Genomic DNA, 15,631 nt, shown 5'->3' with positions numbered 1-15,631 from the left:
CGGAGTCGGTATAAAATGCTCCGACTCCTAAAATATATAATAAATTGGGGACAGTAGTGCAATGCAGAGTGTGCTGAATATTTTACTAAATAATAACATTTAGTATAATGCTTATATTTAAGTGAAAAATGTATTGTAGTGCAATGTGAACATCAGACATTTAATTATTTTTATGATACAATAACCAAGATATGTAGATAGAACATAAAATATATTTATTGGATACAACTTTAGAACACAAAAAACTAATAAATTGTAAATATGTAATACATATTATGTAATACAATATGTAATATTATATATATATATATATATATATATATATATATATATATATATATATATATATACATACACACACAAGATATATATGTGATCTACTGTATATTACATATTGTATTACATATTTACAATTTATTACAGTTTGTTTGTGTTTGGAGTCGGTGCAAGAGAAATTGAGGTGTCGGAGTCGAAGGTTTGGTTTACCGACTCCACAGCCCTGATAAATAGTCTTCATTGTGCTTAGACTTTTTCTATGTTACTCGAGTTCAATGACATATCCAAACTCTGCGTAACACCAAAAGCAGAGGGAACGCTGTTATCACATCACAGGTTATTTTGTTTGTATTTTCTTGCTTGGAATTATGTTATCACAGCAGTCCACTAACAAACAGGCAAAAAAATACATTCTTGGTTCATTGAGTACAATTCAGCTACGTACATACATTTTTAAGACACCGGAGAACCCACCAAGACTTACTTTCCTAGGCAAAGCTGTTTTAGGAAAAAATGGTTGTCTTTTACCTGACACAGTTTCTCTGGTGGTTTTTCTTCCATTTTTGCCTAGAAAGCAACATAATAGTGGAAGCCACTTGCAGAATGAAATCTTTTAACCATTTGTTGGTTTCTGAACCCTTAAAAGGACTCTGTCAGCACAGAATCACTGTTCAAACCAAGCAGGTAGGAAGGTGTATTTAAATCTTTGGCCCCGCCATGATGCTCAGAGCGCCTTCATTTGCTTTGAACAGTCACTCTGTGCTGACAGACTCCTTTAAGCCGTTAAAAAAGTAACAAAAGACTAAAGTATAGAAATATACTGTAGAAACATAAGTGACTCAAAGAAAATGGCAATAGTTAATAGGACTGATACACAGTTTGGCCACGGTCTGGCGCATACACAAGAGAGTGGCCAGAGTCAGAATGGATACCTACACATCCGTCCACCATAGGGACCTATTCTATTATGGAGTCACACTTTGCTCTATTGAGCATAATTTTCCACCATCTATGCCTAGTTGAGTTGGGCAGAAGCACATAGTCAACTACGTCTTGCTGCCCACCTCCTATAGTCGTATACGGCTGAAAAGGATGCACAACCAAGCACACTGTGACTGCATCTTCATCATTACACTCATTGGCCCCATCAGCACAAATCTCGTTTTGTGAGTGTTGGGATGTAAGCCAACTGAGGCACCGAATGTAGGGCCACATGCTAAGTGACCTCAGACAAAATGCTGCAGACTAAGTGCACCATGCAGTGTGCACTTACTCTTAGTTTGCACGAGCTAAAGGCTGCATTGTACCGCAGCAGTTGTTTTGCAGCCCTAAGCCGCTGCCGTCTTTTCACTGCTTTTCCTTCACAATCAGTTATTTGTGCAGAAGTTTCAGTTGCAAGATCACGTGGCCAAATCGAGTGTACAGACGAGAAGATCTCAGCGGCATACAGGGCCACTGTAGTTTTTGGCTGCGTTGACACAACTTTTGCATGACACCTCCATTCTTTAGTGTCGGTTGACTTTAATGAAAGAGCTAAACAGCATGGACTACATTGTAAGGCCTCATTCACAGTCCATTTAAGAAACGTATAGCACAATAAATCTATTTTGGCCATCCTTGTGTGCATGTGTGTCATCCTTGTGGCCATCCGTGTGGGCATGTTTGTCTTCCTTGTGGCCATCCATGGGTTTTATCCGCGTGTGCGTGTGTGTCTTCCTGGTGGCCATCAGTGTGTGCGTGTGTGTCCTCCATATGGCCATCAGTGTGTGCGTGTGTGTCCTCCATATGGCTATCAGTGTGTGCGTGTGTGTCCTCCATGTGTCCATCAGTGTGTGCGTGTGTGTCCTCCATATGGCCATCAGTGTGTGCGTGTGTGTCATTCTTGTGGCCATCTGTGTGTTCGTATATGTCATCTGTGTGTTATCTATGGTTTTCCAGTATGGTAAGGTTGAATGAAATCACAAAACTTCTAATAATTTTTTTGAGAATTTTATTAGTGGTTTCTGTATTATTTTTTTTTTCCCTTTTTCATGTTCCATTAACAACCTTTTCATTATTTGCCCCAGGACTTGCTTGGAAGATATGGTAAATGATTCGCCTGTGAATGTCGTGGAAAATACACAATTTACTTGACCAGTATTGGATGAAAAAGACCAGTTTGTCATGACACACCCTGAAATAATGACTTGGTGTGACCGCTTGCAGCAGCCCGAGCCATCGTACACAGCGGACTGCTGGAGTGCTGCTATGTGAAGATTATCATCGTTTTTTAATTTTCATTTTTATTCCGCCTCTCGATCATTGGTGCAGGGGTTTGCTGCTTATTATGTTGCTTGCACACTCCTGTATGAGTGACTAGGGGGTACTTTTTTTTTTTTTTAATTTTCTTTTTAAACTGTTTAAATGTAGGAAACGGACAAGTCACAGATTCATGAAATATATTTAAACTGTCTCTGGATTATCTGTTGCTTTGCCGTAAGCGAAAGAACAATTTTCGGCTCAAGCTGCTTTCAAGTGCGGATACCTTTGCAAATTCTTAGAACTTATGCAATTGACTTGGGAATTTGGAAAAAGATTTCTTTCATCAAGAATGAATCAAGACCCGTAGTGAAATAAAAACCTGTTTTGCCCTTATCATCGTGGATTTTTTTTTAACCCTTCCACTTTTTTTTAAATTATTGTCATTTTTTTATTATTATTTTTTTTTTTACACCAGTGTTTGCTTCCCTCCTTCAGTTTTGTAACAATTCATGCGTCATAGAGTCATGTTTAGTTCTGTATGGGCTATTAAAATGTAGAGACAAAAACATGGATTAGATATTTTATCTCATAGGGAAAATCACTGTTAAAATGACTTATTGTTTTTAAGTTATTAGGATTTTAATTATTATGATTTGTGTGGTTCGACTCCGGTACAATGTGTTATTTATAAGATGTCAACCACCAGAAAACATTCTCATTTCATATTTGTCCAGTGATTATTTATCTAATTTTTTTTTTATTAAATAATTAATTTTTTGCAAGTCTTAATGGGAACCAATCACCGGGATTTTCCTATATAACCTAAAGCCAGTGATATACTGGCACTATCAGGCTGATTCTATGCATACCTTTAGTGGTCAGCTTGGATGTTTAGGTTTTGAAAACCAAGAAAGTAAAGTATATAAAATCGTCAGCTTCTTGAGTGACAGCAGCTGAGGAGCAGATAATATACTTATGGTAATTGTAACAGGGAGAGGGGATTATACAATCAGTTTAACTTTTCACTTGGAGGACTTGTCATGTCATACCCATGTGACCAGAAGAGGCGGAGCCTCATCCAACAAAGCTGATACCAGGAAGCAACATTTTTCTGTTTGCTGAGACCCCGCCCCCTCTGGTCACATGGGTATGACCTCACACAGGTCCTGCTAATGAAAAGTTAAAACGATTGTATAATACTTATGCTAATTCTAACAGGGGCAGGGGATAACTATGAATACCCCCCAGGTATTATCTGATCCTCAGCTGCTGTCACTCAAGAAGCTGATGATTTTATAAACTTTACTTTCTTGGATTTCAAAACCTAAACATCCGAGCTGACCACTATAGGTATGTATAGAATCAGCCTGATAGTGCCAGTATAGCACAGGCTTTAGGTTATATATGAAAATCCTAGTGATTGGTTCCCTTTAAATGTTGAAAGGAACCCTACATGCAAAACTGAGCTATGCCTGGTGCAGAGCCCAAAGGGGCAAAACATGGCACGTGAATTTAAAAAACACCAAAGACAGAACTCCTTTTTCATGCTCCATGTCCTCAGGTACTGCAGTAGGCCCATAATGATATGTTTTTCCTAAATTTTCAGTTTTGTTTTGTTTGTTTTTATGTATTTGGAAGAAATGAATATTCTTTAATATTGTTTTTTCCTCAAAATTAGGTGTGCAGATATATTATGCAGACGTAGATTACAGACACATTGACACATTTGCTGTATCCTTGTTACTTATTTTTAACAAAAAGGACCCAGATGACATTTTTCAGACTTTTGTAATTTGTCAGTTTGACAATTAATGACTTTTAATGATCACAGTCTCACAAATATATTGTGGACAATGGATCATGGTGAGATCCTCTGGATTATGCAGTATTCACTTAATGTCCTTAATACCCACATATGCATTGTTTCATAGTTTTAAGGTTGACGGTTAAAACATAAGTCCATCAAGTTCAACGTATAAGCTAATATGTAGAGTTGAGCGAGTACTTAATTATTCATACTCGCTAAACTCCTAACGAGTACTGTCTAATCCATATGTATTCATTCTGAATAGCGTGTGCAATGCAAGTCAATGGGGACTACTCGCAAAGTAACGAGTAACCCAAATGCCGTACTATTTGTGCAAGTAGCGAATAGTACGGCATTCGAGTTACTTGTTACATTGTAAGTTCTTCCCTACTGACTTGCATTGCACACGCTATTCGGAATGAATACTCTAGCATTAGACAGTACTCGTTATGAGTATAGCGAGTATGAATGGTACTCGCTCAATTCTACTAATAGGTTGATCCAGAAGAAGGCAAAAACCCCATGAGACAGGTGCTAATTACCCCTCAGGGTAAATCAGGGGAAAATTCCTTCTTGACTGCACAGATGGCAAGCAGATTAGTTCCCTAGCAAAGTTCCATCACAGAATTTAGTACCCATGACCTGTAATATCATATTTCTCAAGAAAGTTGTCCAGGCCATCCTTGAACTATTATTTACTGATTTTTTTGTTTTGTTTTGTTTTAAATACATAATAAATACACAGTTCATTTATTCTACGGTCAGCACAATATATTGTGTCTGGGCCATACAGTGACTTGTGGCCATGTCAAAGACCAAGTAAAATCCTGTGACTACAATAATTTATAATTTTTCACTAAGGGCTCCTTCACATGTCAGTTTTTCTCATACAGGGGTAGCACGGTGGCTCAGTGGTTAGTACTCTTGCTTTACAGCGCTGGGATCCTGGGTTCAAATCCCACCGAGGACACTATTCACATAGTATTTCTGTGAGTTTCCTCTGGGTACTCCCCTTTCCATAGACATACTGATCGAGAATTTAGTTTGTGAGCCCCAATTGTGACAGTGGTATGTGCTGAGCGCCGTGAAATTAATGGCGCTAAGTAAAATAAAAAAAATAAATGTGCACTAATTTGTTTTTCACATATGGCATTTATATCAACGAATAAAAAAAAATAATTGATACGGACAAAATCATGGAGATTTTTTTCGATATTGATTCTGGTGTTGAATCATACGCGCTAATGCAAGTCTGTGGGTTTGTGAGAGATAAACAAACAGCACTCAGATGTCATCCGTGTGCTGTGCATTTTTCACTGACTAATAGCAACTTTAAAAAAAAATAAAAAAAATCTAGAAAAACTGATGGAAAAAGTGACAAACTAAACTCTGATGAAACGCTGATCAAAAACGGTGATAAAGCTCAGACCATTTTTTTCTGTATGAGAAAAATTGTGATCTCTGAAGGAGCCCTGAGGCTAATGTATGTATGTGTATCTATATTATATATAATTAGTATTGTCATCATTTTTTTGTTTTGTTTTTCAAGCATTCTAAGATCATTGTGGTTATGGTCTTATTACACTCTTGACTAGGACTTGACTTTCAAAGTGTCTAATTACAAATGATAAGATATGTACATACAGATAGTAACACAAGACACTTTTAAGGTACTGTCACACATAACGAGATCGCTAGCGAGATCGCAGATGAGTCACCGTTTTGGTGACGCAGTAGCGATCCCGTTAGCGATCTCGTTATGTGTGACACCTACCAGCGATCAGGCCCCTGCTGTGAGATCGCTAGTCGTTGCTGAATGGTCCAGGTCATTTTCTTCAAAGGTGATGTCCTGCTGGGCAGGACACATCGCTGTGTTTGACACTGTGTGACAGGGTCACAGTGACTGCTGAGATCGTTATACAGGTCACTACTGCGACCTGTATTGTTCCTGAATCGCTGGTAAGATCTGACTGTGTGACATCTCACCTGCGATCTCCCAGCGACTTACCTGCGATCCCTATCAGGTCACATCGTTTTCGGGATCGCTGGTAAGTCGTTGTGTGTGACTGGGCCTTTACCCCAACATTAAAGGGAACCTGTTCTGTGAAAAAAATGCTATTAAGTTGCAGTTATGGGGTTAATCTGCAGGTTAATAGGATTTGGAACCTGCCCAGCATCAAATGTCACTAACAGGAGGAAAATAACTTTATTCCTCCTGGCAGCATTTAGGCTTCAGTCATTGGGTGTACATCGGCGCGGATTCAGTTTGCACTCCGTAGCTAGACAGCGGCAGCTAACTGACAGATTGTTCTACATTATAGGAGGTTGTCAGTCAGGTCGGGGTGCGCAGGTACAGCCGCTACTCTCCATACACAGAGCATTGACTGAACCCTTGCCGGTGTCACCAAGATGCCTGAAACCCGAAGGCTGCTGGGAGGATTAAAGTCTTCCTCTCGCAGCGAGGTTCGACTTGAAGTCACCAGACCGGTTCCAAAGTCTATTAACCTGCAGATTATTCCCACATCTGCAGGTTAGTAGTGTTTTTTTACTTCACAGGTTCCCTTTAATACAGCGATCTGTGCAAAACAGAAACCATTTGAGGTCAAAATTGGTGTTGATCGAGTAATGTCCGCTACTCGCATATTTGTTACGAGTAGCGAGCACAGTGTAAGTCAATGAGAAATACTCGCTAAGTAGCGAGTAACCCGAAAGCCGTACTATTCGCTACTCGCATGAAAAGTACAGCTTTCGGGTTACTCGCTATTTAGCGAGTATTTCCCATTGACTTGCATTGTGCCCACTACGCGTAACGAATATGCGAGTAGCGGACAGTACTCGCTAACAGGATAGAGAGTACGAATAGCTAACTACTCGCTCAACACTAATCAAAATCTTTTTTCTTTTTAAGTCTCAAACCATCAGTAAAATGACTGCTATAGTCTTCTTGTTAAGGATGCCATTCTTTATTTGCACTAGTTTTTATAAGCTCAACTTAACTGCAATTAAAATGCATCTACATATATATTAGGGTACTTAGTGTTTTTTGGGGGGGGGGGTTTCCCTCAGGGGCCATATGTAAGGGAATGGGTAGGGCCAGGAGGCACCAAAAAGCCAAATCATCGTGGCTTGTATATTTAGATTAATGGGTAAGACATCACACAATCTGTCCCTGAGATGAAGGAAAACCTTTCTACAACTCGGTTTAACCTATTTTATGTTGTATGCCCATTCACCAAGAAGATTAATTAAAAAAAAAGGTATTAAAAATGTGCATTATCATAGTGAAGTGGAAAAATATTACAGCCTATTAATCACAAGTGTTTTGTTTTATCATATAATTTTAGACAAATTTTTAAGTAAAATTGCATTATTATTTAATTCTTACTTTAGGCACACTTCACTTTTTTCTACTAGACAATTTTAGAGCCAATTCTTTCACACAGAATTGTAAAACAAATGAAAAAATATTTAATTTGTTAAATAGCTCCTGGATTTTAGATTTTGTTTTCACCTATTTTATACTAATACATCTTATTTTTACCATCTATTTATACATCAAGTAAATGGCTTTAATTTATTTCTGTTTATTCGAGTCACCAGTGTAAAACTAATAACTAGAACCATAAATGGGTCTTGGGAAAGGTTAAGAAAAATGGCAATAGTATATTTATCAGATAAATAATTAAAACAAAGAAATGTAAGAAAAAACATCAGTGAAACCGAACTTAAAATTCAAATTACAAATATTTGGAGCTAGAAATTTATATTTTGTTTTCTATTTTTCAGTTTTATTTTGTTTATTAGAATAGCAATTAATCCTTTTTTTCTAATGTTCTAGAAACATCAACAGCAAAATATCTTTTTTATTAAACTACAAATAAAATGTCATGTTTTCTATACAAATATATGAAAAAAAACAACTGTCTCGTCAAACAATACAAGACAAAAATCTAAGATAAATGCATTGCTTGTCTCACTGATAATGTGCAATACGTATTGATTGCTTCCTTTGTACAGGAGTATAAATGAAGTATCTCTTTGAAAAGTACAGAAAATTAAGAAATGTTCTTTGTTCAGAAATAAGAAGTCTAAGATTATTATTGACATGTGAAATAAAGCTAATCGGAATAGTATATACAGTACATCAGGTCGGGTTGTGGTTCCGGCTAATCTTCTAGAAGTTTATCAGTTTTAGCTATTATTTTCTGACAACTGCAGGGCTGAAGTAGGAAAAATAGAGCTTTCAAATTATCCTTCGACCCATCTCGAAGAGGCAGCATACTGAGGAAAAAAGGAAGATAAATTGGGAAAGTTGAAGTTTATTTTCTTCTGCGTTGTTATACTCCTATTCTTCGACTTGTTCTATTCCCCTGGATTTCTCCAAACATTTTCCGCAACTAAACAGTGGAACGTAGAGTTTCATTTGTAAGAACGTTATTTCACCCCAGGCATGCTTTAATTATAGCGAATTCAGTAGAAGCGTACATCACCAGTGTTGGGTAAAAGCATTGATAGCCTTTGTAATCTTCAATCTCACCTCTTATCCTAGTAATAAAAATGAAAAATGACCATCCATGATGAGGTTTAATGCGTAACAGAGTATTGGTTGCATTTTTATTTTTTTTTACGAGATATAAATTTATTATTTTTATCATTTGTCAATTCAGACATTAAAACGAGGAAAAAAAAAATTGGAAGAGAAATCTACTCCGGAAGTTCAGTAATTATTTTATTTCACCAAGGATAAAAATTAATTTCAGACTTTTTTCACATGTCGCAGGGAACAAATGCAATGGAGGTGATTATGAAATATTTAAAAAATAAAAACATTTTTCTTCTTGTGCCAAAAATTCACTCCATTATCGCCTGTTTTGTAACGCTGCCAAAGAAAAAAAGTTAACCATTAAGTATTCGATTGGAAACCATAACCCTACGAAGAAATGACTGAGAGTAGCATCTTTGTCCTCCTTGGAACAAACAGATTAGTACATTTCGTTCCGAGTCGTATTGGTTTCACACTGGCAGACATATGCTCTCTGAACTATAGTCATGACCTATTAAATGCTTTTTTGGTGTAAAGCATTTGATGTGAATGAATGATTAACCACGAGGGCTATGATATTCTGCTGCACCGTAAACGGAAACTGTTAGTTTAGGATATGAAATTGTTCGTGATGTAGCAATTTCTGTAGAATCTTTTTCTTCAAAAAATAAATTTACCAAAAGTATGTACAAATACTACATGTTAAAATTATTCCTAAAGAGCAGCTAAGCCAATGACCATGCTTTATTTCTTTTGATTAAAAATGTATTTGTTCTGTTTTCTGAAGACATTTTACTGTTTGTGGGTTTTTTTTAACTATACTGTTTGGGCCCATACAATGTTTTCCTAAGTATGATGTATTTCGAAAAAGCGAATTGTAAAAAAAAGAAGAAAAAAAAAATCTAAAAAATTTCCAAAATGATGGATAACAAAAACTATACCTATGTTTGTTGCTGTGATGTATGCCAATGCATGGTGATATACTTGATAACGTTGATGAGTTTGGTGTTGATAGGGTAATCCAATGTGTTCAAGCAACGTTAAATAGGATTTCATGCCACAATAAGCACTACGATACTGAACAATTGTACTCACAGTTGTGTTTGTTGAATATTGGATGTGATTCTTTTGTCATGTGTTTCTATACCAATTTTTTTTCTTAGCGAAAAAACAAGTTTGTCTGAATATCATCTATTATCAACTGTACCTCGAAAGTATTTTGTGACGGAGGGTTTACAAAAAGTTAAAATGAGCTATGAAGGACACCACATCCCATCTTTTTAAGCTTTTATTTTATAATCTGATGTTCATGGACTATGTTGACTATTAATTTATTACATTTTCACTCCCGGACTTTCATAACTATTGTGCAAAAGGGGGTTTTCCTCGGCTACAAGGTCTAAAGTTCTATTTTTATGAGAGTATTCTATTGAAATGCATGTTACTTTTTTTATTTGTGTCATAGATTGATTCTCGCTCACATATCATAATCCCCCTTTTCCTCACCAATTGAAAAATTTAGTTAGTTATTCTCTAAAACTGCACATTTTAGATTTTATCTAGAATAGAAATATTTAAATTTGACATTCACAACAAATATCGGTGTTCAAGGACAGTATGACACGTTTTTTCCAAAAACCTTTAGTTTACCCATAGTTTTCCCGTAGCACTATTAACAGCTGTTGCCTTACTCATAAAAGCCTTTCTGATCATATTTTAAAATTTTGCAAAAAAAAATATGAAATAAGTTGATTAAATTCTCTCCAGTCCCCAACATTTTTTGGAAACAAAAAAATAAATAAATTGAAAACTGTAATTGTTCATGTGATGTGTTGTACCTCTGTACACTTGTGATAAGGTCATGGTATTTTTTTTCCCCACTGTTCAACTGAAAATTTACATATGCTAATAAAACAAACTAATTTAATTGTCAGTTTCAGTATGTATTTTATACAATAAAAAAATGGAACACTTACCTTTCATTAATCCCATTCACAACCTTGCTGATGCTTTGTACCTTAGACTACTACGGCTATTACGCTAGGTACGTGGACGTACCAAGCGAAAGGGAAGGAAAACCCTGTGTCTAGGGAAGGGGAAGATTGTGACTTCTGGGGTACCTCACCGCCCTAGATAGGGTCCACACCTATGCGCCAAGCTGGATACTTGACCCTAGGTATCTCTAATGCTGGTCCCTAAATAGAGAGCAGATGGGATGAGCTCTTCATCAATCCCACTAAACACTATAAGAAAAGACAAGGAGAACACATGGGAGGGGAAAAGCATGAACTACTTATCTATAGATGACACCGGTAGAGGTTCAGCAAGGTTTTCAGCAACGATACAACAGAGGAGTACAAGTCACCTGCTTGCCACTGAGGCTTGAATTAACTGAATAATATCAAAAGCACCAGTCCAAGGAAGGAAGGGGTATTTAAGCACCAAGAGAATACTGATGACTAGCTCCTGCTGGGTCCAAAATGGTAAGAGATGAATCCAGCAGGAAAGCTACCTATACCAATGAATACTGACAGCAGGAACAATGGAAAGTCAGGGAGCATTCTGCGCAGCGAAAAGCTATGACCTTTTATGGCCAGTAACGATATGACCATGTCACCCGTGACAATGGCCCACTGTAATACATCATTAACTACATCCCCAATTCCAAAAAAGTTAAGGCTCTGCATTCTTGTTTTCTTTACATGTTAAGCAATTATTTGAAAATCTTTTAACCAAATTTTATTCAAAATAATCACAGAGCAGAAGTTGGAAATACATTTTTCCATTTCATTTGGAAAAATATGAGAAATAATGGCAATAACACATCTCCAAGTTGGGACAGGGCCATGACTACCGCTGTGTAGCATCCTCTCCTCTTTTTATAGCAGCTTGTGAACATTTGAGAAGTGAGGAGACCAATTACTAGACTTTTTATACAGGAAAATTGCCCCTTTCTTGTCTTATGCAGGATTGCAGCTGCTCAACAGTCCTGAATCTTTGCTGCCAGATTGATTTTACATTTCATATAGGAATGGACTGCAGACTGCTAATTCATGACCCAAACTCTTCTTCGGAAAATTCATGCGTAGTGTTGGAGGCAGAATGTGGTTTAGCGTTGTCTTACTGAAATACCTGTTGAGTACCTTGGGGTGGTAGTCTTGTGCAATGTGTTGAATCCTGAGGCTCCAGCACACTACAAAGAAGACGCGATCCTGGCTGTATGAACAATATGCCCATGTAGACCACATGATGCCAATGGTTTTCAGCTGTCCGGGACCAGTATACACCCACTTACATGGACACTGTGATGTAAGTGTTCAGCGCAGAACACAGCCATATACTGAAAGCAATCAAAAATGTTCTGTCCCCCAAAATGTTACCAATAAAACCCCTAACGTATCCTGCACAACCACTCAGTCAAAGCAACCATAGATAAAATTATTTGAGAGGTGCAAGTTGTACAATGGTTTGGGGGGTTTTCTGCTGTTCTGGCACCTTTGGGGCTTTGCAGATGTTGACCGCAAACTATTTTAGCAAAATGTGTGCTCTAAAAAACAAATAGTGCTCCTTCTTGCTCAGCTCAGCTGTGTGGCCAAACAGTAGTATCTGATAACATATAGGGCAGTCATGGCGAACCTTTTACAGGCCGAGTGCCCAAACTGTAGCCCTAAACCCAATTTTTTTTCCGAAGTGCCAACCAATCCTATTATATAAAGAATTGATTTTAATCTTACCTTTGCTGTCTTCTCCTCAGCAGGGGGTATCACGCTCATGCTTACCACACATTGAAGCTGAGCCCCTGCCCTTTCCAGACACAGCAGTTGGATTGATCTTTCTGGAAAAAAATTGGAGCATATTAGACAGAGATTTTAGCCTGGAATGCAATCAGATTTCACCCTGTAATCCACATCTACATTTCAAAGTCTGAACATCTCGAAATCCCATAAAGACGTAGGAGTTGCTCCCCTCCCCTTTCATTGTGTAGTTCTGTCCCCCTTCTTCGGACACTTTCTGGTAAACATGTCCCCCATCCAGATATATATTTCCTACATTCTGGTATATTTGTCCCCATCATGGTAAATGTCCTCCATCCTGGTAAATGTTACCCATTCTTGCATGTTCCCCCATGCTGGTAAATGTACCCCATCCTGACATATTGCCCATCCTTGTAAATGTTCCCCCATCCCGGCATGTACCCCATTCCTGGTAAATGTTCCCAATCCTGGTTAATTTACCCCATCCAGGTAAATGTACCCCTTCGTGGCACGTTTCCTCCATCCTGCCATGCACGTTTCCTCCATCCTGCCATGCACGTTTCCTCCATCCTGCCATGCACGTTTCCTCCATCCTGCCATGCACGTTTCCTCCATCCTGCCATGCACGTTTCCTCCATCCTGCCATGCACGTTTCCTCCATCCTGGCATGCACGTTTCCTCCATCCTGGCATGCACGTTTCCTCCATCCTGGCATGCACGTTTCCTCCATCCTGCCATGCACGTTTCCCCATCCTGGCATGCACGTTTCCTCCATCCTGGCATGCACGTTTCCTCCATCCTGGCATGCATGTTTTCCCCCATCCTGGCATGCATGTTTTCCCCCATCCTGGCATGCATGTTTTCCCCCATCCTGGCATGCATGTTTTCCCATCCTGGCATGCATGTTTTCCTCAATCCTGGCATGCATGTTTCTCCCCCCCATCCTGGCATGCGTTCCCCCACCCCCACGCTGCCATGTGCGTTCCCCCACCCCCACGCTGCCATGTGCGTTCCCCCACCCCCACGCTGCCATGTGCGTTCCCCCATCCCCACGCTGCCATGTGCGTTCCCCCACCCCCACCCCCACCCCATGCTGCCATGTGCGTTCCTCCTCTCCCACCCCACGCTGCCATGTGCGTTCCTCCTCTCCCACCCCACGCTGCCATGTGCGTTCCCCCACCCCGCCATGTGCGTTCCCCCTCTCCCACCCCACGCTGCCATGTGTGTTCCCCCACCCCCACGCTGCCATGTGCGTTCCCCCTCTCCCACCCCACGCTGGCATGTGCGTTCCCCCTCTCCCACCCCACGCTGCCATGTGCGTTCCCCCTCTCCCACCCCACGCTGCCATGTGCGTTCCCCCTCTCCCACCCCACGCTGCCATGTGTGTTCCCCCTCTCCCACCCCACGCTGCCATGTGCGTTCCCCCTCTCCCACCCCATGCTGGCGCTGCCGCACACGAGTTATGAAAAAAAAAACACAACTTACCTGCACACGCTCCCCCACTGCGCGCTGCTGGGTCCTCAGTTCCCACGCGGCCAGCAGACGGCGCCGGCGCTGCTCTATGACGCTCCTCCGTCTCCTAGGCAACCCACTGCAGCCTGGGGAGGAGGAGTGTCAGAGCGGAGTAGAAATGTCTCCTCCGCTCCAACACAGATTTGATCTGCCGGCGCGACTGCACTAGCAGATCAAAACTACAGGGTCGGGCGACAGCACGCGTGCCACCAGAATGGGCTTAGCGTGCCCCTGGTGGCACGCGTGCCATAGGTTCGCCATCACTGATATAGGGCATCACAATATTCTGGAGAAATTGCGTAATATATTGTAGGGTCCATTTCTACTTTTTAACCCTTGTGCAATGGACAAATTTGCAGCTAATAAATTACCGTATTTTTCGGATTATAAAAGATGCACTTTTCCTCCCAAAAATTTGGGAGGAAAGTGAGGGGTGAGTCTTATAATCTGAATGTAGCTTACTGGGGTGGTGTAGAGTAGTCACAAGAGGCCGGGGGAATGCTGCGGCGGCTGTTGCGGGGTCTGCGGCGGATGGTGCTGGGGCAGCTGTGCAGTGCCTGCAGTCGCTTTGCGGGGTCTCCGGCGGCTGGGGCTTCAGTGTGGGATCTATGGCGGCTGGACTGGCGCTGCGGGTTGGGCGGTGAGGACTTCAAATAATGCCACCTGAAGTTGGCGCGTGCACAGATGTAGCTCTTGGCTCAAGCTTTCATCTGCGCAGGCGCTGCCTCTGACTCATTGATCTCCCTCCTGCGGACTTCAGTAAAATGGTGCCCGAAAGTGGCGCTTGCACAGATGAGATCTCGGCATGCCATTGAGCCTAGAGGTCAATCTGCGCCTACTCCGGGCGCTATTTGTTTGAAGCCCTCACCGCCCGCAGGAGCTGCGCCAGCACGGCAGACCGAGCCTCCACCACAGCCCCAGCCTCTGCCGCAGCCTCAGTACAGCCTACAGTTTTTGGGACACCCACCACCCCTGCCTCCTGTGACTCTTCCACCACCACTACTGCCCCATCCGGTAAGACACCACCAGATTACAAGATGGAACCCATTTTTTTTTTCACCTTTTTTTTATCTGAATTTGGGGTGCGTCTTATAATCTGGTGCGTCTTATAAAACGAAAAATACGGTTAATTTTTTACTACTAAAATGTTATATTTCGCCATCCCAATGTTATAATGGCGGGGTTTCTGCTGGATCTGGCACCTCAGGGGCACTCTGCTAGTGGAAGCCATAATCTAGTCAAACGGAATCTGTGTTCTAAATATAAAGACACGCTCCTTCCCATCCGATCCCCGTGGTGTACTCAAACAGTAATGTACATCCACATCCACTTTTCGGTGGTACCTCTTGTAAAAGGGAGAAATTTGGTGCTATACCAACAGTTTTGTGAAAAAAATGAACATTTTCAAAAATGACGACCTAATGTTTTGAAATTCTGTGACGTACTTTTAAAATGCTCACTATACCCCTAGATAAAATTCTTGATGTTTTTAGCTTC

General features: G+C 40.4%; 1 protein-coding gene across 1 annotated transcript in view; it reads left to right on the top strand.

The window, feature by feature from the left end:
- BTRC (beta-transducin repeat containing E3 ubiquitin protein ligase) overlaps positions 1-3,083 on the top strand; it is a 353,763-nt gene extending 350,680 nt beyond the window's left edge. The window contains exon 14 of the mRNA XM_075352305.1: positions 2,343-3,083. The gene's annotated coding sequence lies outside the window, so the exon portion shown is untranslated. The remainder of the gene's footprint in view (positions 1-2,342) is intronic.
- The last annotated feature ends 12,548 nt before the right edge of the window (positions 3,084-15,631 follow it).

This window comes from Anomaloglossus baeobatrachus, chromosome 5, assembly GCF_048569485.1.
Source record: "Anomaloglossus baeobatrachus isolate aAnoBae1 chromosome 5, aAnoBae1.hap1, whole genome shotgun sequence".
Lineage (NCBI taxonomy): Eukaryota > Metazoa > Chordata > Amphibia > Anura > Aromobatidae > Anomaloglossus > Anomaloglossus baeobatrachus.
The sequence above is the reverse complement of the archived record's forward strand: the minus strand, read 5'-3'. Positions and strand labels throughout refer to the sequence as shown.